Source organism: Platichthys flesus, chromosome 9, assembly GCF_949316205.1.
Source record: "Platichthys flesus chromosome 9, fPlaFle2.1, whole genome shotgun sequence".
Lineage (NCBI taxonomy): Eukaryota > Metazoa > Chordata > Actinopteri > Pleuronectiformes > Pleuronectidae > Platichthys > Platichthys flesus.
The window spans coordinates 25,061,331-25,087,173 of NC_084953.1; the positions used below are offsets into that span (position 1 = coordinate 25,061,331).

General features: G+C 44.7%; 1 pseudogene; it reads left to right on the forward strand.

Moving 5' to 3' along the window:
• Positions 1-24,917: 24,917 nt before the first annotated feature.
• Positions 24,918-25,843, forward strand: part of LOC133960853 (uncharacterized) — a 31,246-nt pseudogene continuing 30,320 nt past the window's right edge.

Here is a 25,843-nt window from a genome sequence, read left to right on the forward strand (position 1 = left end):
CAGCTGCTCCAAGCATCCGTAGCTAACTTCAAGCTACAGCAGCTACAACCGGAGCTCGTAGCAGCTGCTCCAAGCATCCGTAGCTAACTTCAAGCTACAGCAGCTACAACCGGAGCTCGTAGCAGCTGCTCCAAGCATCCGTAGCTAACTTCAAGCTACAGCAGCTACAACCGGAGCTCGTAGCAGCTGCTCCAGCATCTGTAGCTAACTTCAAGCTACAGCAGCTACAACCGGAGCTCGTAGCAGCTGCTCCAAGCATCCGTAGCCAACTTCAAGCTGCAGCAGCTACTACCGACGCTCATAGCAGCTACTACCGGGGTTCGTAGTAGCTGCTACAGGGCTCGTAGTAGCTGCTACGGCCCCTCGAGCGGAGGGTGGGGAGGGGGGGAGCTTGGAGAGCACAACACTCACAAACCTGCGTGCGATCACCGTTCACCGTGGACTCCGACGCCGTCTTCTCGCTAAGACTCGCCAGCCGTCCTCGATTAATTGTTCAATAACGTTATTAATAGTTGAACATGAAAACTCCTGTAAAGTCTCTCCCTATCCCTCACCACTACATACTAGCCCCCAACCCCCTCACACACACGGCACAACATGCTAACGGCACTAGCCTCCACACAAAATGTCTAAAAGAAGCAAATACCAGAATTATAAAAAAAAAATACATACATTTCCCTCGTCTTCAGTATTGCGATGGAAAGATGGCACCGACCCCTCTTTCAATAACAACCTTTTTAGAGAATCCGTTATATTGGCCCAGGTTGATAAAACAGTCCGATTCAAAGTGGTGGCAGGAACATTGCCATCATATATGAACTCAATCCATCTCATTCTTGTGTCTTCTGAAGCTGGATTCACATGAAGACATTTGTACAGCCGACCACTGAGCATCTCGGTTGTCGAATTCGATTCATGCTGTTAGTTATCTTATCCAAGTGTTTCCAAGGCTTGCAAGAATGAAATGGCTGCCGGACACCATAGACTGTCTAAAAAGTGGGTGGGTCCATCCATGGATGGGTCGAGTGGTAGTGGGGGAGTGCATAGATCTATGGGGGCATGGGCATGTTGCGACTATGACGTCTATTTCGGTCATAATTCCATTAGACGCACTCTAGCACATAGTTTCTGAAATAGAGGAACCACAACAAATCGCGGGAGTCAATCTGAGGAAGGCTGTTTTAGACAGGGTAAAAAGGGTGCTGTTTTAAATGATCCTTGTGGTTTTTTGACCAAAAAATGTTACAGACATTTCATTAAGACCCCAAGGAGCCATATCAACTGTGGTGAAATGGGCATAATATGTCCCCTTTAAAGGATATTACGCTTCCATCATTTTAACCTAAAGTGTAACACAAATATGTTTTTACTTATATGCATGATGAAAAAGCACATGTCTTATTATTATAGCCAGAATCATCTCAAATGTATGCAGTGGTGGACACAACGCTCAATAAGCCCCTCTATAATCTACTTTACCTAAGTGTGAGGTATTCAAAGTGCACAGTTCATAAATCACTGTAATGTGCACAAGGGGAAAAGAGATGAAGAGCAAATAGTTTGTGCTCTCTGGACACTGTTTTACAGTTAAGTGGATGTTGGACAGATGCCATAGGAATTATGTTTGCCCTGAGTCAGGTAATTTTAGTTCAGGTCTGTGTGCTAAGCTCTGGGCTTATTCAATCATTAGTCCACTGGGCACTGGAGGGCCACTGAAGGGGATTATGACAGAATTGATACTGGAGTGTGTGTGAGCGTTGACGTTTGTATAAATCCATCCTGTGTCTGTGTGTGAGTTTGGGGGTTAGGCTGGATATGTATGTGCACTAACTGCAAAACTGTCCTTTTTTTAAGTGTGAAGCATGTAAGATGTTGAAGTATCAGCACCCCCACTTTCATTGGCTACTAATGTTACAGCAATCCAAACACTACAAATGCTATTGGGTATGGTATGATCTGCCAACCTACAAAACAATACCACAGATAATTACATTACAACTACACAGCAAGGTGAAATACATGACGTGTTTTCTTCAAATGGGGGCTTTAAGTCTGCATTAAGAGATAATGCCTTTATGATATGAAAGGATCGCTCATAGTGACGAACCAAGTGACTTTCTATCATCCACCACTTCCGTTTTCCTCAGCTCTACAGAGCACTTTAGTGAATTTCTGCTCAATGTTTTGGTTTTTCAACCCCCAACTTTACTGCTTTGGTTCAGTCTCATTGCTCTCCTCAGAAGAAGCAGTGTGTCCTGTTGTTGAAGTTCTGGCTACTTTATTTATCTGCAAATGAAACAAAAAACTGCAAAGCAGGTTCCAGGATAGGCTCTGTATTGCAATAATAAAAAATATTAGTTATTCAGTTATAAAAGAGGGATCAGGTTAAATTAAATGGGTATGATATGCTTCATGCAAGAGAACACAAAATTGATCAAATTCTAATGTTGAATATGCTCTTTATTATTATTTATTTATTTGATTAGGACAGTGCACATTAATCAATATGTCAGCCAGAGCATCAATATAAATATGCCGGAGTTAGCTTAATTGCTAATTTTCATCCGTTGTCCTAAGGCAAGTCAAGAACATAAAAACAACATACCAGTATACAAAATAGATTAAAAAACACTTTTACACACAAAATAAGTCCCCATATTAAGAGTCCATGTTAAAAAATTAGAATGACCAAAGGTTACATATGAGAGCAGGTCTGGCTTGCTACTAACCACTGTTTAAGGTTTTTTCTAAAGGTGGTGTAAGTGGCACAGTCTCTAACATGTGTTGGTAATATATTCCAGGACTGTGTTCCTCTGATGGACACCACCATTTGACCAAATTTGGTCTTGCGGCGTTGTATTTCGCAGTCACCTCTAGTTAGTGCTCGTGTATTTATTGTAGGGGATTTCTTCTTTATAAAATTCTGTAATGGTGGAGGGGCTAGACCGTTCAGAACCTTAAAGATTAGACAGACATCCAAAAACAGCTGAAAACTATCGAAGTCCATGATTTTGTGTTTATTTGTAATTTTATAATAATGGTAGTATATAGGTTTTTTGTCTAGTGTTTTAAGAGTTCTCTTGAATAAAGATTTGATTGGTTTTAAAGTGCTCTCAGATGTATGTGACCATGTTGTGTAACAGTACGAGATGTGAGTAAATATCATTGCATGCATATAAGTCTTTGCTGTCTCCATAGTCAGGAAAGGTCTTATATACTTGAAATTTGATAAATTAAATTTAATTGTGTTTTTAACTTTCTTAACATGCTGCTTAAAATTAAGGTTAGAATCGAAGATGACCCCGAGGTACTTAAAATATTCAACCACCTCAAGTCTCTCACCACCAACCATGACTGATGGTTGCTGTCCCGCAGTTGACTGTCAGGAGAACAACATACAGACATTTTTCTTTGTATTCAGATGTAGACAACAGTTTTGGAGCCAATGGGACACTGGCACCATGGCTCCTGAGAGTACTGCAGCAGCGTCTTTGATTGAGCTGGCATGACAGTATAATACAGTATCGTCAGCATATAGTTGCATTTTAATATTTCTACAGACATCTGGTAAGTTATTGACATACAGGCTGAATAAAACAGGGCCCAATATTGAGCCCTGTGGTACTCCAGCAGAACAAGTTAGATAAGAAGATAATGAATCACTAATTTGAACTGCCTGTTTCCTGTCTGACAGGTATGATTTCATCCAACAGAGGGCGCTGTTTGAGAAGTTAAAATGGGTTAATTTGGCAATAAGCAAGTCATGATTGATGGTGTCGAAAGCACGCTTTAAATCTAGAAATACCGCAGCTACAAAGCCGCCTTTATCCAGCAGGCTTTTTAAGTTTTCCAGGAAATAGCAAGTAGCAGTCTCTGTTGAGTGAAGTTTCCTGAATCTAAACTGCATTGGATGAAGAGTGGCATAGCCATTATTTAAGTGTTCCGTCAATTTTCTGGTAACCCATTTCTCTGCTACTTTGGAAATTATGGGCAAGATACTTATTGGTCGATAGTTCTCAGATTTTGTTTTGTCCCCAGCCTTAAAGACTGGGGCGACCCTAGCAATCTTCCATGTTGATGGTACCGCTCCTTGTTTTATGGATAGATTTACAAGATGTGCAATTGGGTCAGCAACAGCCTCTTTATGGGTTTTCAAAAAGTCACTAGTAAGACCAAATGTATCTCTGGCCTTTGGACTTTTTAGGGATGAGATCATTTGTATTGCCTCCAGGACAGATATTTCTTCAATGCTAAACATTGGTTTACTTGCATCGACAGGATTGTGAGGATTCTGCGAGCAGTTAAAGTGCTTTGTCAGTTCCTCAACTGAGCTAATGAAAAATCTGTTGAGATAATTTACAATGATGTCTAGATTGTTAGTTAGCTTATCATTTACCTGGAGCTGTAGTTCACTTAGATAGTTAGACTTGTCCCGTCTCAATAATTGATTTAAATTTTTCAATATTAGCTTTCCATTACCATTTGCCCCTTTTATCGTCTCAATGTAGAACTCGGCTTTCAATTTGCGAGTCATCCTCAGAACTTTGTTTCGTAGTGATGTAAAAATGTGTCTGTCACTTGCAGTTCTTGTTCTTAGAGATTGCTTTAAAGCGTTATCTCTACTTTTCATTAATTTATTATAATCAATTTCATTGTTCAACCAGGGCAGATCATTTTTACGTTGCTTGGAATAACCTTTTTTTGTAAAATGCGCTACAATGTCATTTAATTTTTTAATGAAACTATCTGAGCTGGCCTCGATGTCATTATTTTCTAAAATATCAGTGTCTGATACTTAAATATTTAATTATAAAGCCAATATAAGCATATATATGTGATTCCAGTGCAGTTACAAGTGCAAATTGTGCCCCTGCTTCCCCGAATTTATTAAATGAATTGAAACATAAATTTTTTTTAAACACGGATAATGGGCTAATCTCATTGGGTTGTGAGCACGTGGACCCAAATGAAGGAGACACTGGTTCAGCGAAAACCAGCTCCAAAGTTAATTAAAAAAACAAAAAGCAGGGTCCAGGAAACAAAGCCCAAATAATCAAAACACTTAGAAAGCCTAGAGAACTAGAAAGGGTTTGAAAAAACGACCAAGACAAAGGAAAGCACAGAGGCTGTATACACATGGATGATTGAACCCCCCCAAAAAACAGTAAACAGAGAATTGTGAATAAACAACCAAACTAACAAATCTAAACCTAAACCCATGGAAAAAAGGTAAAACAAGGTAAAGGTCCATTAACTAAGGAGTCCGTGATAAGGAAAAATCTGGATCAAAACAGTTTAGTTCAAAGTTCAAGGTCAGAATCGTGACAGCTATTAAATCTTGACAATCATACAAATATTGTATTATCTGAATATAACCTGATCATTGACAAGAAGTCACAGACGTTAAAACATGAGAATAAATGTGCACAAAGTAAATAACTTTTTCATGTCTAATAAATCATTTAACCACCACCTTTGAAATAAAGGGGTGATAGCAAAAATAATAATAACAACAATAATAATAATAATAATCTCATTGCAAAGTCCTTATATTGCATACAAATAAGCATGTATGATATTCTAGAATGTTGTGGTCTTCTAATCCCGGGCGGCTGTGGCTGAGGGGTAGAGCGGTCGTCCTCCAACCAGAAGGTCAACAGTTTGATCCCCAGCCTGACCCATCTGCATGCTGAAGTGTCCTTCGGCAAGATGCTGAACCCTGAATGGACCCCATAGAATAACAAAGTGCTGTAGATGGATGTAGTGTGTGAATGGGTGAATTGAAATCTTTACTGTAAAGCGCTTTGAGTGGTCATAAAGACTAGAAAAGCGCTATATAAATACAAAACCATTTCCCTTTTTTCAGGTTTACTACAGCTGATTCCATGAGGTCCACTTTCTCTGTGTTTTGTCTAGAAAGAGCAACAAGGCAACAAAACTACAAGTGAGTGCCTTGTAATTTTTTATTTTCTATTTTATGGTAAATGGATTTGTATTTATATAGCGCTTTTCTAGTCTTGATGACCACTCAAAGCGCTTTACACTACAGTTTCACATTCACCCATTCACACACACATTCATACAGTGCATCTACTTGCAGCACTTTTGTTATACTATGGGGGCCATTCAGGGTTCAGCATCTTGCCCAAGGACACTTCGGCATGCAGATGGTTCAGACTGGGGATCGAACCGCCGACCTTCAGGTTGGAGGACGACCACTCTACCCCTCAGCCACAGCCGCCCAATCATATGATGTGTATTGTTGTTTTAAATATGGATTTATGCAATTGTTTGTTGTTTCAAAACTAAAGTACACTACATAGCGTCTATCCATCATCCCACATCTTGTTTTGATGTTTCTGTGCGTAAATGGGCAGAAGCTTCCTGCGGAGGTGGCCACAATGTCGAAACTCATAGCTGAAACAAATGATGTAGGAGGCCAAGGTAAACTGCTGGAGGCCCTTTCAATGTGCATGTGTATGATTAAACCCTTTTCCATGAGAGGAATAAAGTGCAACTTAACTATAGCCACTAATGAGAGATCTTTGTTGCCAATTCAGTTAACTTAATTTGTGACGGAGGGCTCGCCATCGAGCCCTCCGTCTGGAGCTAGGCCCAGACGGAGGGCTCGATGGCGAGCGCCTGGTGGCCGGGTTTGCCACGGAGCCCGGTCGGGCATAGCCCGAACAAACTACGTGGCACCCCCCCTCTCTTTATCTCATGGGCCCACCACCTGTGGGAAGACCCGTTGGGGTCGGGTGCACAGCCACATGGGTGGCAGCGAAGGTCAGGGGTCTCGACGGGCCAGACCCGGGCGGCAGAAGCTGGCTCTGGGGACGTGGAACGTCACCTCGCTGTGGGGAAAGGAACCGGAGCTTGTGAGGGAGGTGGAGCGCTATCAGTTAGATCTGGTGGGGCTTACCTCCACGCACAGTCTCAGCTCTGGTACCGTACTCCTGGATAAGGGTTGGACTCTATTCTTCTCCGGAGTTGCCAAGGGCGTGAGGCGCCGGGCGGGTGTGGGGACACTCATAAATCCCCGGCTGAGCGCCGCGGTGTTGGAGTTTACCCCGGTAGACGAGAGGGTCGCCTCCCTGCGCCTAAGGGTTGTAGGGGGGAAAACTCTGACTGTTGTTTGTGCGTATGCACCAAACAGCAGCTCAGAGTACACTGCCTTCTTGGAGACCCTGACTCGAGTCCTGTATGGGGCTCCAGTAGGGGACTCCGTAGTTCTGCTGGGTGACTTCAACGCCCACGTGGGCAACGATGGAGACACCTGGAGAGGCGTGGTGGGGAGGAACGGCCTCCCTGATCTGAACCCGAGCGGTTGTTTGTTATTGGACTTCTGTGCTAGTCATGGATTATCCATAACAAACACCATGTTCGAACATAAGGGTGCTCATAAGTGTACCTGGTACCAGAGTACCCTAGGCCGAAGATCAATGATCGATTTTGTGATCGTATCATCTGATCTGAGGCCGCATGTTTTGGACACTCGGGTAAAGAGAGGGGCGGAACTGTCAACCGACCACCATCTGGTTGTGAGTTGGATCAGGGAATGGGGGAAATTTCCGGATAGACCTGGTAAGCCCAAACGAGTAGTGCGGGTCAACTGGGAACGTCTGGAGGAGGCCCCCGTCCTAGGTATCTTCAACTCACACCTCCGACGGAGTTTTTCTGGCATTCCTGTGGAGGTTGGGGGCATTGAGCCGGAGTGGGCGGTGTTCAAAGCCTCCATTGCTGAAGCTGCGGCGGCTAGCTGTGGCCTCAGGGTCTTAGGCTCCTCAAGGGGCGGTAACCCTCGGAAATCGGTGGTCAGGGAAGCCGTCCGATTGAAGAAGGAAGCCTTCCGGGATATGATATCCTGGAGGACTCCTGACTCGGTTGCAGGGTACCGACAGGCCCGAAGGGCTGCACCTGCTGCCGTGTCAGAGGCTAAGCAGCGGGTGTGGGAGAAGTTCGGAGAGGCCATGGAGAAGGACTTTCGGTCGGCACCAAAGTGTTTCTGGAAGACTATCCGGCACCTCAGGAGGGGGAAACGGGGAACCATCCAAGCTGTGTACAGTAAGGATGGGACTCTGTTGACCTCAACTGAGGAGGTCGTCGGACGTTGGAAGGAACACTTTGAGGAACTCCTGAATCCGAATAAGACGCCCTCTATGTTGGAGGAAGAGCTCGAGGTTGATGGTGTTTCATCGTCAATTTCCCTGGTGGAGGTCACTGAGGTGGTCAAACACCTCCGCAGTGGCAAGACCCAGGGATTGATGAGATCCAGCCAGAAATGCTAAAGGCTCTGGGTGTTGAGGGGCTGTCATGGTTGACACGCCTATTCAACATCGCGTGGGAGTCGGGTACAGTGCCAAAGGAGTGGCAAACCGGGGTGGTGGTTCCCCTGTTCAAAAAGGGGGACCAGAGAGGGTGTGCCAATTACCGGGGCATCACACTTCTCAGCCTCCCTGGTAAAGTCTACTCCAAGGTGCTGGAAAGGAGGGTTCGGCCGATCGTCGAACCTCAGATTGAAGAGGAACAATGCGGCTTTCGCCCCGGACGTGGAACTACGGACCAGCTCTTCACTCTCGCAAGGATCCTGGAGGGGGCCTGGGAGTATGCCCATCCGGTCTACATGTGTTTTGTGGATCTGGAGAAGGCGTATGATCGGGTCCCCCGGGAGAAACTGTAGGAGGTGCTGCGGGAGTATGGGGTAAGGGGGTCTATCCTCAGGTCCATCCAATCCCTGTACTCCCAAAGCGAGAGCTGTGTTCGCGTCCTCGGCAGCCAGTCAGTTTCGTTCTCAGTGGATGCTGGTCTCCGCCAGGGCTGCGCCTTGTCACCAATCCTGTGTGTGATATACATGGACAGGATATCGAGGCGTAGTCGTGGTGGGGAGGGGTTGCAGTTCGGTGGTCTGAGGATCTCGTCACTGCTATTTGCAGATGACGTGGTCCTCATTGGATCATCGGCCTGTGACCTTCAGCACTCACTGGATCGGCTGGCGGCCGAGTGTGAAGCGGCTGGGATGAGGATCAGCACCGCTAAATCTGAGGCCATGACTCTTAGCAGGAAACCAATGGATTGCTTACTCCGGGTAGGAAATGAGTCCTTAGCCCAAGTGAAGGAGTTCAAGTACCTTGGGGTCTTGTTCACGAGTGAGGGTACTATGGAGCGTGAGATTGGCCGGAGAATCGGAGCAGCGGGGGCGGTATTGCGTTCGCTTTACCGCACCGTTGTAATGAAAAGAGAGCTGAGCCGCAAGGCAAAGCTCTCGATCTACCGGTCGATCTTCGTTCCTATCCTCACCATGGTCATGAGGGCTGGGTGATGACCGAAAGGACGAGATCGCGGGTACAAGCGGCCGAGATGAGTTTTCTCAGAAGGGTGGCTGGCGTCTCCCTTAGGGATAGGGTGAGAAGCTCAGCCATCCGTGAGGAACTCGGATTAGAGCCGCTGCTCCTTTACTTAGAAAGGAGTCAGCTGAGGTGGTTCGGGCATCTGGTAAGGATGCCCACTGGGCACCTTCCTTGGGAGGTGTTTCAGGCACGTCCAGTGGGGAGGAGACCTCGGGGAAGACCCAGGACTAGGTGGAGAGAGTATATCTCAACACTGGCCTGGGAACGCCTCGGGATCCCCCCGTCAGGGTTGGTCAATGTGGCCCGGGAAAGGGAAGTCTGGGGCCCCCTGCTTGAGCTGCTCCCCCCGCGACCAGACCCCGGATAAGCGGACGAAAATGAGATGAGATGAGATATTCGATCAATCAAATAAAATTGTATCTGTAAAGCCCATATTTACAAATCACAATTTGTCTCAAAAGGCTATCCAAGGCGCAACATCCTCTGCCCTTAACCTTCAACAAGAGTATAATTTCATAGATGTTGATTGAGGACGTGTTGTGAACATATAGCCCTCTATTAGATGACACGGTCGAGTATGCAACAGCCTACTGCTCACTAACAGTTAATAAGTTCGACATGTGCTCATAAGATGCACCTTCAGTTTGTAGCTAACATGTTAACTATGTATTAATGCACAGTGCTTGTGTTATGTAGTGTTTTACCGCACTGTTTATTAGCAGGCTAATCGCTAATTAGCTTGAAGCATACTACCACGCAGAGCTGCAGCTGCCCCGCGTGGCCTCAATTTCCGACGATAAATGTCAGTTTGCCAAAGTGCTGCCTAATATGACAAAGCACTTGCGGTAGTGTAGCTCGCTCCCGCGGACGAATAAAGTTATAAAGTGGTGCTTATGCACAGAGAGACACGTATGTATACAGCGGGCAATGAGCCGCCTTCACCGAAGTGAAATCTCTTGTCATGCTACTGTAGTCAGTGACTATGTGTGTGTGAAACGTACCGATCCCCAACCGCCGTGTTTCGGAAATAGACGCGCATGCGCACTCACGTACTGCTGGGTGAACTGTCCGGTCGTTAGCTCATAAGCCGTTTATATTCTGAGCTGTTCTGTATCGTCAAAATTGAACAAAATAACACGAAACACAGCTGCTTACTCTCCTACTGTCAAGACATTAAACGTGTGGGACACGTGTGTAAGGCTGAGCGTAGAGGAGACCACCAGGCTCTCTGAGGGGAGGGGGAGAGAAGCAGGGCAGCAGGGCAAGAGCCTCGAGAAAGAGAGGGAAATGCCCGGCCAAGGCTCCGTCCACACAGCACGGACAGTTTAGAAACTATTCGCAATGAGTTAAAATGAATTTTATGTTTTTATTTTTAATTTCATGAGAGGAACTGGACAATTTTGAGCATTTAATTTCCCAATTAAATATAATTAAAAGGTCCTCTTATACTCACACTAAGCTATAAACATTTTAAGCCCTTCTGTTATACTACCCAATGGACTTAAAATGAGTGCACCAGAATGATCCATTTGACTTAAGATCCCCAACTATATTCTCTCAAAATTATGTGAGAAACCAATTTAGTTAACTGATAGCATTATGGATTTGTTAATCTCAATTTAACTATATTATCTTTGTCTTGTTGTTCACAGTAATTGCAATCAAAGTGGACCTATAGCTTGTAAGTAGGTTAAGGTTATGGAACAATAGTCCTATACATTAATTCAAATTTAATCATTAAAGGTAACTGTTTAACAGCTTTTTCTCGTTGTCATTTTTTCCCTTTGTTTATTTTAATAGGATATGCTGCTGCGTGTATTGTTTGATGGGGAGCAGAAGCATGTTAGGCTGTCTGACCTAACATTCAACACTTTCATGAAAGATGGTAAGTGAGTGCATCAGGATAAAACATAATCACAACTTTTTTCTTGGTTAATACACCTAATTCATCTTAAAAACATTCTTTCTGAACTACCTGAGGCGCTAACTGTTTCTGCTGTGCCTTAAAATGGATGGGAATGACCTATTGACTTAAGTTTCATCTCAACAGCATTTTGTGAGGACATGACACTCACTATACTTAGTTGATGTTTTGATTTTCATTATAAGGAAATTGTCTTTCCAGTTTGTTACCATATCCTTGATATCATATCCTTTTTTCTTTTCATTTACTTCAGTGTGCCTAATATTTAACATACCAGAAGGCAGACAACCAGACTTGAAGGTGTTTGACCAATCAGAAGTTGATGGAGAAGTCTTTGAAGAAATAGTGAAGGAGTCACCTGGAACCTTCAAAGTCATGTTGAGCAAAGAAGAACTAGGTAATCACTGACCATTCACATATATGTTCATATTAAACTTTAGGGTTGGGACATGAGTAATAACAGCTCCATTTAATATACGTCTGTTTTGTTCATGAGATGCCTCTCTATCATCAACATCATCATCATGCTCAGCAGCATCTGACATCATTCTGAACTTCACAATGTGTGACCCTCCTGAAGAAGCAGCTGCTGTCGAAGGAAGTCAGCCTAAAAGCCATGCCACATTAACTTTGAGGCGAAAGCGGTGAGTAGTGGGGCATTGTTAAGTCTAATCTGGATATTGTTCCATTTGATGGGGAATGTTTTTATGTTATCATTTTCCAGTTGTACATTTGGTTTCAAAATTTCTGACTGCATATTTTGTTTCCATTCAAGTTGATTGAAAAAATCATGCATGGTGGTGAAAAAATCATGCAGGAGTATGCAAAAACAAAATCACTGAAAGATGCCACAATAGAAGACAGATGATTAACATTCTCATTGCTGAGATGACACAACCACGTGGGTAAGAATCAGACATGTAGGCTATAGAAACATTTTTAGTATTTGTATTGTTGTTAATTACGCCCAGTTGAGTGACTGTAATCATTGAATTCATACGTTTGGACATCCCCTCACAAAAGTGTGTGTTGTATGCGCAGGGGATAGTTGCTCTATTTCCATATCTGGAGGACCCATATTCACAGCATGGATATGTAAGTAAAAAGGTCCTCACTGCGTTAAACATATACTTGCCCTTTGTTGACAGTATAGTCAGTCTGTGTGTATTTTAATTACATATAGGAACATTACTACGACCCAGGGAGTGGGTCCGGATACCTTGCATGGCGGTTGAAAACCATCCAACGAAAATGTGCAGAGGAAAGAGGTGTGTCTGTGAGCAAATCTCCCAAAAGTAAGTTCAATTACATACAGGCTTGTCACAGTTATTGTGGTGGATGTGTTATTTGTCTAATATAGTGTTTTCAGGTATTTAATTAGCAGTGACATCCGAGATCTGTTGCTTTAGTGACAGGGGTTTTTGATTTAGTTTTAGAAGAGTTTAAAGATGAAAGAGCCGACCCGATGCGCCATGCTTGCAGAGCACGTAGAGACCGCGCATGGCCCGAATGTGTGCGCAGCGCCTGCACCGCTGTGTGTGTAGTATGGTGGAGGCGTAACTGTTGTTGGGTGAATGTTTTCAATGTGTTTATTATGTTGTTTATTCATAGATTCCAAATGTATTTTGTATTTTGTATATTTAATGTTCCGATTTTCCTGATGTGTTTAAGAATTGCTGTAAAGTCTGAAATTGCTATGTGTTTATATTTCTGTAATACATTGTCCATGGACTTGAAGCCAGAGAACAACGTGTCCGTTTCATTCCTGCACTTTTCCACTATTTTAGGGGCGTAACATTTGGAGGCACTGCTGGGATTTGTGTGTACGTTCAGGATCAGCTTCGACAGGAAGTAGATGTCCTCAACCGTCACGCAGCCCTCTATAAACTACACAGACATCAAGAGCAGGTGGTGAAGTGTCTGCAGTGGGATCCTGACAACCTGAGGACGGAGTGCACGTTATCTGAGGTGTTATTAAATACCAGGAGAGCTACTACCAACCTAAGAGTTAAAAGGGACCACAAGTCAACGTTCATCCACACGCTCTGCTAGAAAGATGAGTTCTTCAGAGATGGAACAGCTACAGCTGGAGATAATCAGAGAACTGTGTGTACTTCCTAGAGATATTCTGGTGGAATTATGTGACTTTTTAATCATCGCAGGGCCAGAGTTTGAGTTTGTAACTGGGAAAAGTCGAACAGCTCTCATGACACTAATTTCTAACCACATACAGAGGGAAGAGCTTGAAGAGCTGGAGGATAAGGGAATGTCTTTTCTACTCCATTTTCAGGATAAAATGTCTGAGCTCCGGATAGTTGCCTCAAGTGACACACAAGAACACGTAAAAACGCAGGGAGAAGCTGTGTATGAGGAACAGATAAGGAAGGATCAGGAACGGGAAAAGATAATTAACGAGATCGAGGCCTTGCAGCTCAAGTTAGAAAAGACACAGAAACCAAGTGAGGAAAATAAGCAAGTGGACAAAGAAAATAAAAAATTGTTTTCCAGCAACAACAACGCACAGAGCAACCCTGCACCTCCCCCATGGCACAAGGATTTTAAAATATCTGGACAAATTGGTGAACCAGGACAGAAAGATAAGCTTACATTTTCAAGTTTAGCTCGTCAAATTGAACATGGCCTAAGTAAAGGGTTTCCAGAACTTGAGATTGTCGATGCAGTGATAAGAGCAATTTCTCCTGGTATGCAAATCCGCAGCTATTTGGAAGGGAAGATGAACCTGACATTGGCCACATTGAGACGTATACTTCGGTCTCACTATCAGGAGAAGAGTGCAACCGAGCTCTATAAACAGCTCACCTCTGAGGCGCAGGGCATCAAAGAAACCCCACAGAACTTTCTTATCCAAACCTTCGACAGAAGATTTTGTTTGCCTCGCAGGAAGCAGAGTCGGGCCTTAAATATGACCCAAGCTTAGTACAGAGCATGTTCCTGCACATTGTGTTGACTGGTCTACAGAGTGATAATGTGAAACGTGATCTTCAACCATATCTTGAACAGACTGACATCTCAGACGAGTTGTTACTTGAGCGGATGAATGCAGCTTGTGCATGTGAAGCTGATAGCCAAAGTAAGAGAAAATTAATAGCACAACAACGTCCTGTCATGATTCATTCAGCCCAGTCCAAAGATTCTCCTGTCGAGAAAGAAGAGAAATTGCCTGCCCAACAAAGATCAGATAACCCTATGTTACTCTCCCAGCTTGAAGAAATGAGGTCTGAGATGGCTGTACTGAAAGATCTCAAAGCTGAAGTGTCTCAAATCAGAGAGTCTATGCAGCAGCCTCAGTACACACCACAACATTATCCACCAGCAGGTGGAGCAGAGAGCACATCAGTTCAGCAATTTCTGGGCCAGCAGATGCAGGAACCGCCACAAGGATATTGGTCCACTTCTGGTCATGGACAGCGAGGGAAGATTGCCCAGTATCAGCAACGGTTTTCCCCACGGCGCAGCTTTTCTCCACCAAACCGTGGACGTATGAGGAGATGTTTCGGTTGCCAACAGCGGGGAACTGAAGACTATTGCATGCACTGTTACAGGTGTGGCAGCAGTGAGCACTTCCTGGCTGGCTGCCGGGCTCAAGGACAAAGACATGTTGGCGGGAACACTTTAAACGGTGAAGGGTTGCTCCCACGGGACAGGGAGTGACCAATTACACAGCAGTGTCCCCACATTGTGAAAACTGTGGAAAAACGGGTAAAACAGTAACATTAAAGGAATGTGCCTCATGTAAAAAAGTACTCTACTGTTCAAGACCATGTCAAGTTGATAATTGGTCTGCGCACCAACAGAAATGTGCACCACTTTTATGTATGAACATGAACTCTCCCTCTACAAGAAAAAAACAGGTTAACATGGCTCCACTGGTGGGGAGAAAGTATATGTTTGACTGTTACATCCAAGATATAAGGGTTCAAGCCTTGTGGGACTCAGGCTCCCAAGTGACAATAATTGATGAGCTATGGAAAGAAGAATACTTGCCTGACACAAAGCTAAGAGACACTTCTGAAATACTGGACACAGCCGACAAACTAGACATAGTGGCAGCAAACGGTGAGAACATGCCATATGCAGGGTGGGTGGAAGTCACTTTCAGACTAGCTGCAGGAGAAGCTCCAATGACAGAAGTCGTAGTCCCCACACTTGTAATGAGAGGAAATAAGCTTATTCGACCAATAATTGGCTTAAATGTTATTGAGCTCATTATAGACAGCGAGCTGAAACAGTCCAACACCACTGATCGGGAAAAGATGGGTTAATGCGGTGAGGGCCGTATTTCCTGACCTAGGGCCGACTCAAGCAAAAGCATTTGTGGAACAAATTCGTGCTGAGCAGATGAATGAGTATGTTGTCAAGACAAAGAAGGAGAGGATCAACATTCCAAAACACACTTCTATCCAGGTGGAGGGTCATGTGCTCATGTGTTCACCACAAGATGACATCACACTGATCATGGAGCCTGATGAGAAACCCCCGCTGGACAGAGGGGCTCGAATTCTGTGACACACTCGTAAAAGTGATTAAAGGTAACAAACCATCCATTCTTTTGAGAGTGCAGAACCCCACAGACCATGACTTAGTGTTGGCGGGGAGAACTGTGATTGGCACTGCCCAGCCCATTCAGGCAGTTTATCCAGCCTCCATTCTAGAAGGATCCAGCCCTGCCCCTCACAAGCTGGATCACATGAAAGTGGAAAGTAACCAAGCTGCTGACGATGCATGGGACCCACCTGTGAATTTGAGCCACCTTAGTGAGCCAGAGCGAGCAAGAGCTCACCAGATGTTAAGGGAGGAGTCTGCCTCCTTTTCACGAACAGATGAGGACATTGGCTGCGTACAAAAACTGCAACTCAGAATATCACTGAAAGACACAGAACCTGTTGCAAAAAACTATCTTTCAGTGCCAAAGCCATTGTATCGTGAAATGAAAGACTATTTGCATGATCTCATCACACAGGGCTGGGTTCAGAAATCAAATTCACCATATGCATCACCAGTCGTCTGTGTTTGAAAAAAAGATGGGAGTTTAAGACTGTGTATTGACTTCTGTGAGGTGAACAGAAAAACTCTCCCTGATCGCCAGCCTATTCCCAGAGTACAAGATATCACGGATGGTCTTGGAGGAAATTCTTGGTTCTCACTGCTAGACCAAGGTAAAGCCTATCACCAGGGTTTCATGGCCAAAGAGAGCAGACCTGTGAATGCTTTTGTAACTCCCTGGGGCCTTTATGAATGGATTCGGATCCCCTTTGGCTTAATGAACGCCCCAGCTGCCTTCCAGCGTTGCATGGAGGAATGTTTGGCAGGACTGAGAGATGAGATCTGTATTCCATATTTAGATGACACTCTGGTTTACAGTCAATCTTTTGACGAACATGTAGAGGATGTGAGGACAGTATTACAGCGACTACGGCAGTATGGGATAAAGCTCAAGCATAGTAAATGTGAAGTGTTCAGGCGTGAGGTCAGATACCTCGGGCGGATGGTGTCTGCTGAGGGCAGTAAAATGGACCCGGCTGATACTCTGGCTGTGAGAGCTTTAAAGGAGAAGAAGCCAAGAACCGTAGGAGAGGTGAGGGCAGTCATGGGACAACTCAGCTACTATCGACAGTACATTCAGAACTTCTCTCGAATAGCGGGACCCCTGTATGCTCTACTTGAAGCAGACCCTGAGACAGCTAAACAAAAAGCCAGCTATGCAAAGACAAGGAATGTAAAAAGAAAAAGCAAAGGGGCATCTTCACATAAGCTGATTACATGGACTGACAAGCACCAGCAGATACTGGAAAAACTGATAGACTGTCTGGTGGAGCCGCCTATTCTTGGATTTCCAGACTTCCACAAACCCTTCATCCTGCACACAGATGCTTCAAATCAAGGCCTAGGGGCAGTGTTGTATCAAGAACAGGAGGGACAGTTACGTGTTATTGTGTATGCATCCCGCACACTGACCAAAGCTGAGAAGAATTACCATCTTCATTCCGGTAAATTAGAGTTTCTCGCATTGAAGTGGGCTGTTACTGATCGTTTTAGAGATTATTTGATTAGTTCACCGTGCACTGTGTACACGGATAACAACCCACTTACCTATGTATTGACGACAGCCAAACTCAACGCCACAGGACATATGTGGGTTGCCGAACTAGCAGATTTTCATTTAACTATCAGATATCGTCCGGGAAAAGAGAACATTGATGCTGATAGTCTTTCAAGAATTCCCTTTGAAATTGGAACAATGATAGAAGAATGCACAGAGGAAATGTCTTCTCCTTCCATACAAGCAACAGTGCAAGCAGTGGAAACAGTAGATGCAAACACAGTGTGGTTCACGAGGGCGATCGAGAGTGCAGAGAGAGATGTGGGGACATCTATGCTTTTCTCTAGAGCAGCTATTCGTCAAGCCCAGAAAGAAGATCAGAACGTTGGCCCGGTTGTACACGCTAGACAGTTAGATAAGAAGCCGGTGGGGCAGGAACTGAGATTATTCAGTACTCAGAGCAAGTGTTTACTCAGGGATTGGGAGAAACTCAGCTTAGATGGAGACAGAATACTTCACCGAGAGACTGCCAACAGTTCTGAGACAACTTCACAATGAAATGGGAGACCAAGGTATGGAACGAACAACATCCCTCATTCAAGATCGTTTCTTCTGGCCACACATGCAGCAAGAGATAGAGCATTACGTGTCTCAGATTTGTACATGCCTCAAACAGAAGAAGCCCTCCAGACAGACTAGAGCCCCTCTCACACCCATCGTCACGACACAACCATTTGAATTGATATCCATTGACTTCCTGCACTTAGACAAATGTAAAGGGGGTTATGAATACATTCTAGTGATAGTTGATCATTTCACACGATTTGCACAAGCTTATGCTACAACTTCTAAATCCGCCAAGACAGTTGCAGATAAGGTGTTTAATGATTATGCACTGAAATTTGGATATCCTATGATAATTCACCATGATCAGGGAGGTGAATTTGAAAATCAGTTATTTGCACAGATGCAGAATAACTGTGGAGTGATGGGTTCAAGAACCGCACCGTATCACCCAGAGGGGAATGTTCAAGTTGAACGTTTAAACAGAACACTGCTGCAAATGTTGAAGACGCTTACTGAAAAGCAGAAATCGAACTGGAAAGAGTCACTTCCTAAGCTCATTTATGCCTATTATAGCACGCGCTGTGAAGTCACCGGATTCTCTCCATTCTATCTCCTGTTTGGGAGGTCACCGAGGCTGCCTGTTGACCTAATGTTTGGTTTGACTCCTGAGACAGGAACTGCAGACCAACAGGAATACATGAGAAGATGGAAAAGACAAATGCAAGAGGCCTATGATATCACAGCAGGAAATGCTAAGAATGATGTGCTGAGAGGAGCAGGAGAAATTATGAATCTAAAGTGAGGAGTTCTGTGCTGCACGAGGGTGACCGTGTCCTAGTTCTGAACCTGACACCCAGAGGTGGAACGGGAAAGCTTCGGAGCCATTGGGAAGAGTGCATTCATAAAGTCATCCGTCAAATGGGAAAAGACATGCCCATTTATGAAGTACTGCCGGAGCAAGGTAAAGGGAGAGGAAGCAGGATATTACACCGTAATCTCCTGTTACCATGTGACCACCTACCGCAGCTCAAACCTGAAACGTCAAAGAGAAAAACAACAAATCAGACCAGCAGAGATAAGCAGGAACCTCAGCAAGAAGAGGAGGATGATGAGAGTGATGACGATGACTGTGGGTACTATCAGATGCCCAGGATCCAGCCTCAGCCTGTGATGAAGCCACGGGTGATCACAGACAGAGAGGATGCTGACAGGGAACTCACAACGCCCTCACAAAATGTGCAGCATCAGTGCCACGACATACCCTACCGCAAGAAGCTCAGGACAGAGGAGTTGTGCTGGATGAAGAAGAGACATTAGGCCAAGGAGAACAAGTTCAAGAAGAATTTGCTTTGGGAGAGGAAATACAAGCACCTCCGTCACCTGTTCCGAGTGAAAGTAACAGAGAAGTTGAAACAGGATGCCAGCGACCAGTGAGAGAGAGACGACCTCCGAGGATCTTCACATACAACCAGCTAGGCAACCCAGTTTGTAACAGCGTTGGTCCCCAAAGCAACTTCAGGTACTGGTGCCCTCCAGGATCCTTCAGAGCAATCCAAGGGACAAGTACGTGGATGGCCCCAGTGCAGCAGTTTAACTACCAGCCTGTTGTTCCTCACCGAGAAGACATTTATACACACGCCCAACATACACTCATGGACTGTTAAAGAAAGCAGAGTGCTCACATACCCCTACACTCATGGACTGTTAAAAAATTCTAGTGCTTGTATATAGATATGGATATGCATTCATGGACTATTGAGAAAGCTGAGTGTTCCAACAAGCTTCATCCGATGATGAATGTTCTACAAGCAGAGTGATTGTACTTATCACATGTGTGGACCATTTCAAAATGGAGCAGTTGCATTATGTGCCCTTGCTGGCTACTTGTAAATATTGATAAGTGATGTTGACGTAGGCTATGATGTCGGGACGACATCTGTGTTGAAGGGGAGTGTGTGGTGGATGTGTTATTTGTCTAATATAGTGTTTTCAGGTATTTAATTAGCAGTGAAATCTGAGATCTGTTGCTTTAGTGACATCTGAGATCTGTTGCTTTGGCCTGTGGGTTGTTTTCACACTGGGGTTCTGGGTTTGGAAAGCAGAGGGAGTGGCTCGTTCATTGTCCATGGACTTGAAGCCAGAGAACAACGTGTCCGTTTCATTCCTGCACTTTTCCTCTATTTTAGGTAAGAACAGGAGTTGTAATATGGTAAATGCATGCGTGTGTGTGTGTGTGTTTAAGGTTGTGGGGAGAGCGCTGGTGCTGGGATACTTGGTTACAGGGGTTTTTGATTTAGTTTTAGAAGAGTTTAAAGATGAAAGAGCCGAGCCGACCCGATGCACCATGCTTGCAGAGCACGTAGAGACCGCGCATGGCCCGAATGTGTGCGCAGCGCCTGCGCCGCTGTGTGTGTAGTATGGTGGAGGCGTAACTGTTGTTGGGTGAATGTTTTCAATGTGTTTATTATGTTGTTTATTCATAGATTCCAAATGTATTTTGTATTTTGTATATTTAATGTTCAGATTTTCCTGATGTGTTTAAGAATTGCTGTAAAGTCTGAAATTGCTATGTGTTTATATTTCTGTAATACATTGTCCATGGACTTGAAGCCAGAGAACAACGTGTCCGTTTCATTCCTGCACTTTTCCTCTATTTTAGGGGCGTAACATTATCAATAACTTGAATGTTCGCAATTATTATGCATATCTGTCATAATTGTTTTCATTCGTCGTTACAAAAAACACAGGATGAAACTAACAGAAATGTCAGATTTTCACCCCTTCATCACTATTTCCATGTTGTTTCCCACCATCTAAGGTTTGATTGGCCCTCTTTTAATTACATCATGTCATTCAGTCAGATGAGTGGCTTAATAAAGATGGTGCACGTTAACAGACAGTTAAACGTGGTGTAGCTAAAGAAATATGGTTAAATACGGTTAAAAAATCCAGTATTTAAAGAAATGCTGCAAAAGACTGACAAGCAGAAAAAGATTAAAACAGTTAAAAGCAATTATTTGTACGGCAGTTATTCGTCAACTAAAAAATTCTTAATTGTGACAGCCCTAGTTACATATGATATTGATGACTTGTGTAGTCAGGAGTCAATAAAATTTATTGACTTTGAATTGTCTTTGAAGTTGGTGGGCCACGCCGTGTTCAACCCAGACCCTTCACTGCTGACAAAGTGTTATCTGATGAGGATGTGGAAGCAGCTATTGCCGAGATTTCTAGACACACATGAACTGGTAAGACATCTCCAGTGGTTCAAAATGAGAAAGCGGCAAAATTAAGTTTCCCAAGAAACAGTCCACAAATGTGGGCATCACACATGCAGTGTGTCTCATCGTCCCTTTCTTTGCACTGTATTTTTGCATTACAGATAGAACAAGATTTAAGACTGCTGTTTGGGGAGGCCACAGCCAACAAATTCCTGGAAAAGTGGGCCACTAATCTGAAAACAAAAGTGATAAAATAAAGCCATGGACTGGTACCGACCACAGAGCTCTTGGATTTAACGTGCAATGCTGAGTATACTGCTGAAATTGAGAATGGTATGACTGGGACTGTTTTTAATTGCAATTTTTTTGTAATTATGCCAATTAAATGTACATGTGGCGTAAATATGTCATATTTTACATATCTTACATTCTTATATATTACACTGTGTCTTTTTATTTGATTATTTCTGGAAATAGGCACAATAAGACATTTCACTGTGCATTGTACTATGTATAAAGATGTATCTGACAAGTAAATCTTGTCTTATCTTATTGCTAATGTCTGTTGGTCTGTAGGCTGGGACAGTGGTACTCACCAGTCTCTTTTGTCTCCAGGGTGTTCGGGCAAAAGGCCTCCCCAGGAACCAAGCACCATATTTATAGTTCCGGGGCATCCAAGTGGTATTAGTGTGGGTGTGGGAAAATTAGTGTATGTGATTATCGTAAGGTGCTGGAATTGGGGATGAGGGGGAGTTTGTAAATAAATATGTGTGGGGGTGTGTATATAGGAGAATGGTGGGTGTAATGATAGAAAGAAAAGTGTTGTCAAAAGGAGAGCATGTCAGCATGGGGAATGGTTTCTCCCTCCTTAACTAGGCACCCTATATAAGGGGCCATTTTGTTATCAGTGGGGAGAGAGTGTTTTCCCGTGTGGTTGCTGCATGAGTTGGAGGACGTGTGCCATGTTGCCTGAGAGAACACAATAAACCCGTCTGTGACACGCAACTATCCTGCCTTAGTCTTCTTTTGCTGTACGGTCCAGCCGTAAGTGTGGTCGTCCTAACAAGTGGTGTCAGAAGTGGGATCCACGTTACAGCAAAAGATGCCAAAGCAGGGAAAGAAAAGTGGCCAAGAAGAACCACATGAGGGGCCAAGTGGAGCATGTGCTCCAGACATCAGGACAGGCGCAAAGACAGAAGAAAAGCTTGATGAACCAGCTGGTCTGGTGAAATCACTCATTCAAGCACAAACAGAGCTGGACCAGCAAAGAGAGACAGAGTCCTACTGTCAAGAACAGAGATGGAGACACATGCAGCATCAAGTCTCCCAAATGCAGCAGCAAGTGGCTATGATGACCGAAGAACAAAGAACAGAGCTGGACACGAGGGATGGAATCCACCCTCCACAACGAGGTGATGATGACAACGGTCGTGACAACCATGATGGGGATTCTGATGACCCAGATGAGGGGATGAGCCCAACAAGTTGGGATTTCACACAACGGAGGGATCCCAAACTGCTGCCATTTGCTCCAGATGATGACATTGAGCATTTCCTAACCACTTTTGAGAGAATGGCCCGAGTATGTCGCTGGCCTAAAGATGGATGGGCGGTGCGGCTGGTTCTGTTACTGACTGGCAAAGCACGAAGTGCTTATGTTCTGATGGACCTGAAAGATTCAGAACAATATAACAAGTTAAAGCAGTAGTTTTGGCAAAATATGAAATTACATCTGATACCTACTGTAGACGATTCTGCTCTCTCAAGATTGAGCCTGGTGAAACTCCACGAGAGCTGTATGTGCGTCTGAAAGACCTCTTCTGCAAATTGGTTAAGCCAGAGAAATCCACAGTTAAAGAACTGTCAGAGACTATTATTCTTGAACAGTTCCTGAGGATGGTCCCCCCTGAGCTGGAGATCTGGATCAGAGAGCAAAGCCCTGGGACTGCATAGGAAGCTGCACGCCTGGCAGAGGTTTTCACATCAGCCAGGAGAGGAAGCCCGAGCTGCCACCTTCGGCTGGGAGAACCACCAGGCCCATTCAAGTAGGTCCTCTGGGGGTGAACAGGGGTCTGGTCAGCCATGGGGTAGAGGGTTTTCAAGTGATAGGCAGTTTACTCCCCAGGCCACAAGCCATGCTAAAAAACCTCCCCCTCTAACCCCTAAACAAGAGGTTAGATGTTACCACTGTAATGGTTTAGATCACACAAAACCATTTTGCCCAGCTTTGAGCCATCCTAGACCATCTCTCCTATGTTCCGCTCCAATACCAGCCACAGGGGGTACAGTAAGGGACGCAGGCCGTACAGCCCCAGTGTTGATCAATGGACAGCGTGAGATAGCACTACTTGACTCGGCATGCTTTCAGACACTAGTTTTGTCCAGTTTGATCCCCAGAGAAAAATGGAGTCAAGATAAATCACGGATAAGCTGTATTCATGGTGATGAACATGTTTATCCTACAGCTGAAGTTTATCTGACTGTGGGGGGGCAGACTTTCCTGTTGACTGTGGCATTAGCTCCAACATTGCCATATACAGTGATTCTAGGCAATGATGTACCCACACTCTCTGCCCTTATGACCCAGCCAATATGTAAACCTGATGGGAGCAGGGATGAAGGTCAGAGTTCAGTAGCTGATTTCAGTGAGCCACTGACTAATCCAGTCACATTGCCTGTAAAACCATGTAATGTCACCACCAGAGCACAGAGTGCAGGGGGCGTCCTCAGAGAGCTACCGTTCTTTGGGGTTGACTGGAAAGCAGGGCCATTTAAACCCAAAAAATCAACAGCCCAAAGAAGACAGGAGAAGCTAAAGGGTTCGTTTAGACAAGGAGCACAAAGCTCTCCTACACCCCCTGAACTTTTTGAGTTTCCCCCAGATCTGAGCATGCTACAAAAACAAGATGCTACATTGAAGCAGTGGTTTAGGAAGGTGACAGAGGTGGAGGGGGTTCAGCAAAATAACCCAAGCTGTTTAGATGATGCCACCTACATAGTAAAAGAGGGCCTTCTCTATTAGAAAACAGGAAAAACTGAGACTTTAGCACTGCCACAACAGTTCAGACAGAGTTATGGAGTTGGGTCATTCAATTCCATGGGCAGGTCACATGGCTTCCCAGAAAACTCTGAACAGGATTGGAAGCCGCTTTGTTTGGCCAGGGATGTACACTCAAGTCTCTCAGTTCTGTGTTTCTTGTGAAATCTGCCAACTAACCTCTGCTTAAGGAGTGACACGTGCACAATTACAGTCTTTGCCCATTATTGACACACCTTTTGAGAGGATAGGCATGGACATTGTAGGCCCACTTGAGAAAAGTTCCTCAGGCCACCGTTACATTTTGGTTATTTGTGACTATGTCACACGCTACCCTGAAGCCTTCCCTCTTTCAAAGCTAGACAGGTAGCGGATTGCCTTTTACAGCTTTTTTCTAGAGTGGGCATCCCCAAGGAAATCCTAACAGACTGTGGGACTAATTTTTTGTCCAAACTGTTGCAGCAGGTTTATCAACTGTTAGGAGTGAAGGGCATTAAGACCAACCCTTACCACCCCCAGACGGATGGGCTGGTGGAGCGCTATAACCGGACAATGAAAAACATGCTGCGCAAGTTTGTGTCTCACACAGGTTCTGATTGGAATTGCTGGCTGCCACGGGTTTCTCCCCCTTAGAACTATTGTACGGCCGCCAGGTGAGAGGACCGCTGGACCTGCTTAGAGACTACTGGGAGAGGTCAAAGCTGTGGTAGAATATGTGGTAAAATGAGGGAGCGACTGGAGGAGATGACAGCGCTTGCACATGAACACATGGAGTCAGCTCAACGAAACCAGAAAGTGTGGTATGATCGGAAGGCCAGACAGCAAGTCTCTCATCCAGGCCAAAAAGTACTGTTGCTGCTGCCAACCAGTGACTGCAAGTTGCTGACTAAGTGGCATGGACCATATGAAATCAGTAAACGTGTGGGTAAGGTCACACATGAACTTTTTATGCCCGACAGGTTTAAAAAATACCAGACTTTTCATGTTAACCTGCTGAAGAAGTTCCAGGTGTGCCCGGAGCCTGTGCGCCAGCAGTTTTTGGTCCGTGCGGTGAAGGAGGAGGATACCGTGGACAAGTTCTTTCCAGCCACCACCACCACAGCGGAGCCACCAGAGGTGGACCTGTCACATCTGTTTCTCACTCGGCAGGCAGAGGTGAAACCCCTGCTTGACCCAGAGCTCTTCAGAGAGACACCAGGCTTCACTTCACTGGTGCAACACAGGATTCGGCTGAAGGGAGATGCCCCAGTGCGTCAGAAGAGCTACATGATTCCTGAGCGGCTGATGCCTCTGCTGCAAAAGGAAATTAAGCTGATGTTAGAGCTGGGAATAATAGAGGTTCCTGCAGTGAGTGGTGCAGTCCCATTGTATTGGTTCCAAAGAAAGATGGTTCTCTCAGATTTTGTATTGATTTCAGATATCTGAATACAGTGTCCAACTTTGATCCATACCCAATGACTCGGATTGATGACCTGCTGGAGAGAGTTGGGATAGCTCAGTACATCACCACACTGGACCTCAGCAAAGGCTACTGGCAGGTCGCCTTAGCACCAGATGCCAGGGAGATGACAGCTTTCAGAACACCATTTGGTATGTATCAATTCAAGGTCATGCCATTTGGTCTCCAGGGAGCGCCAGCCACATTTCAAAGGCTAATGGACCATGTTCTGAGAGATTTGTCTGACT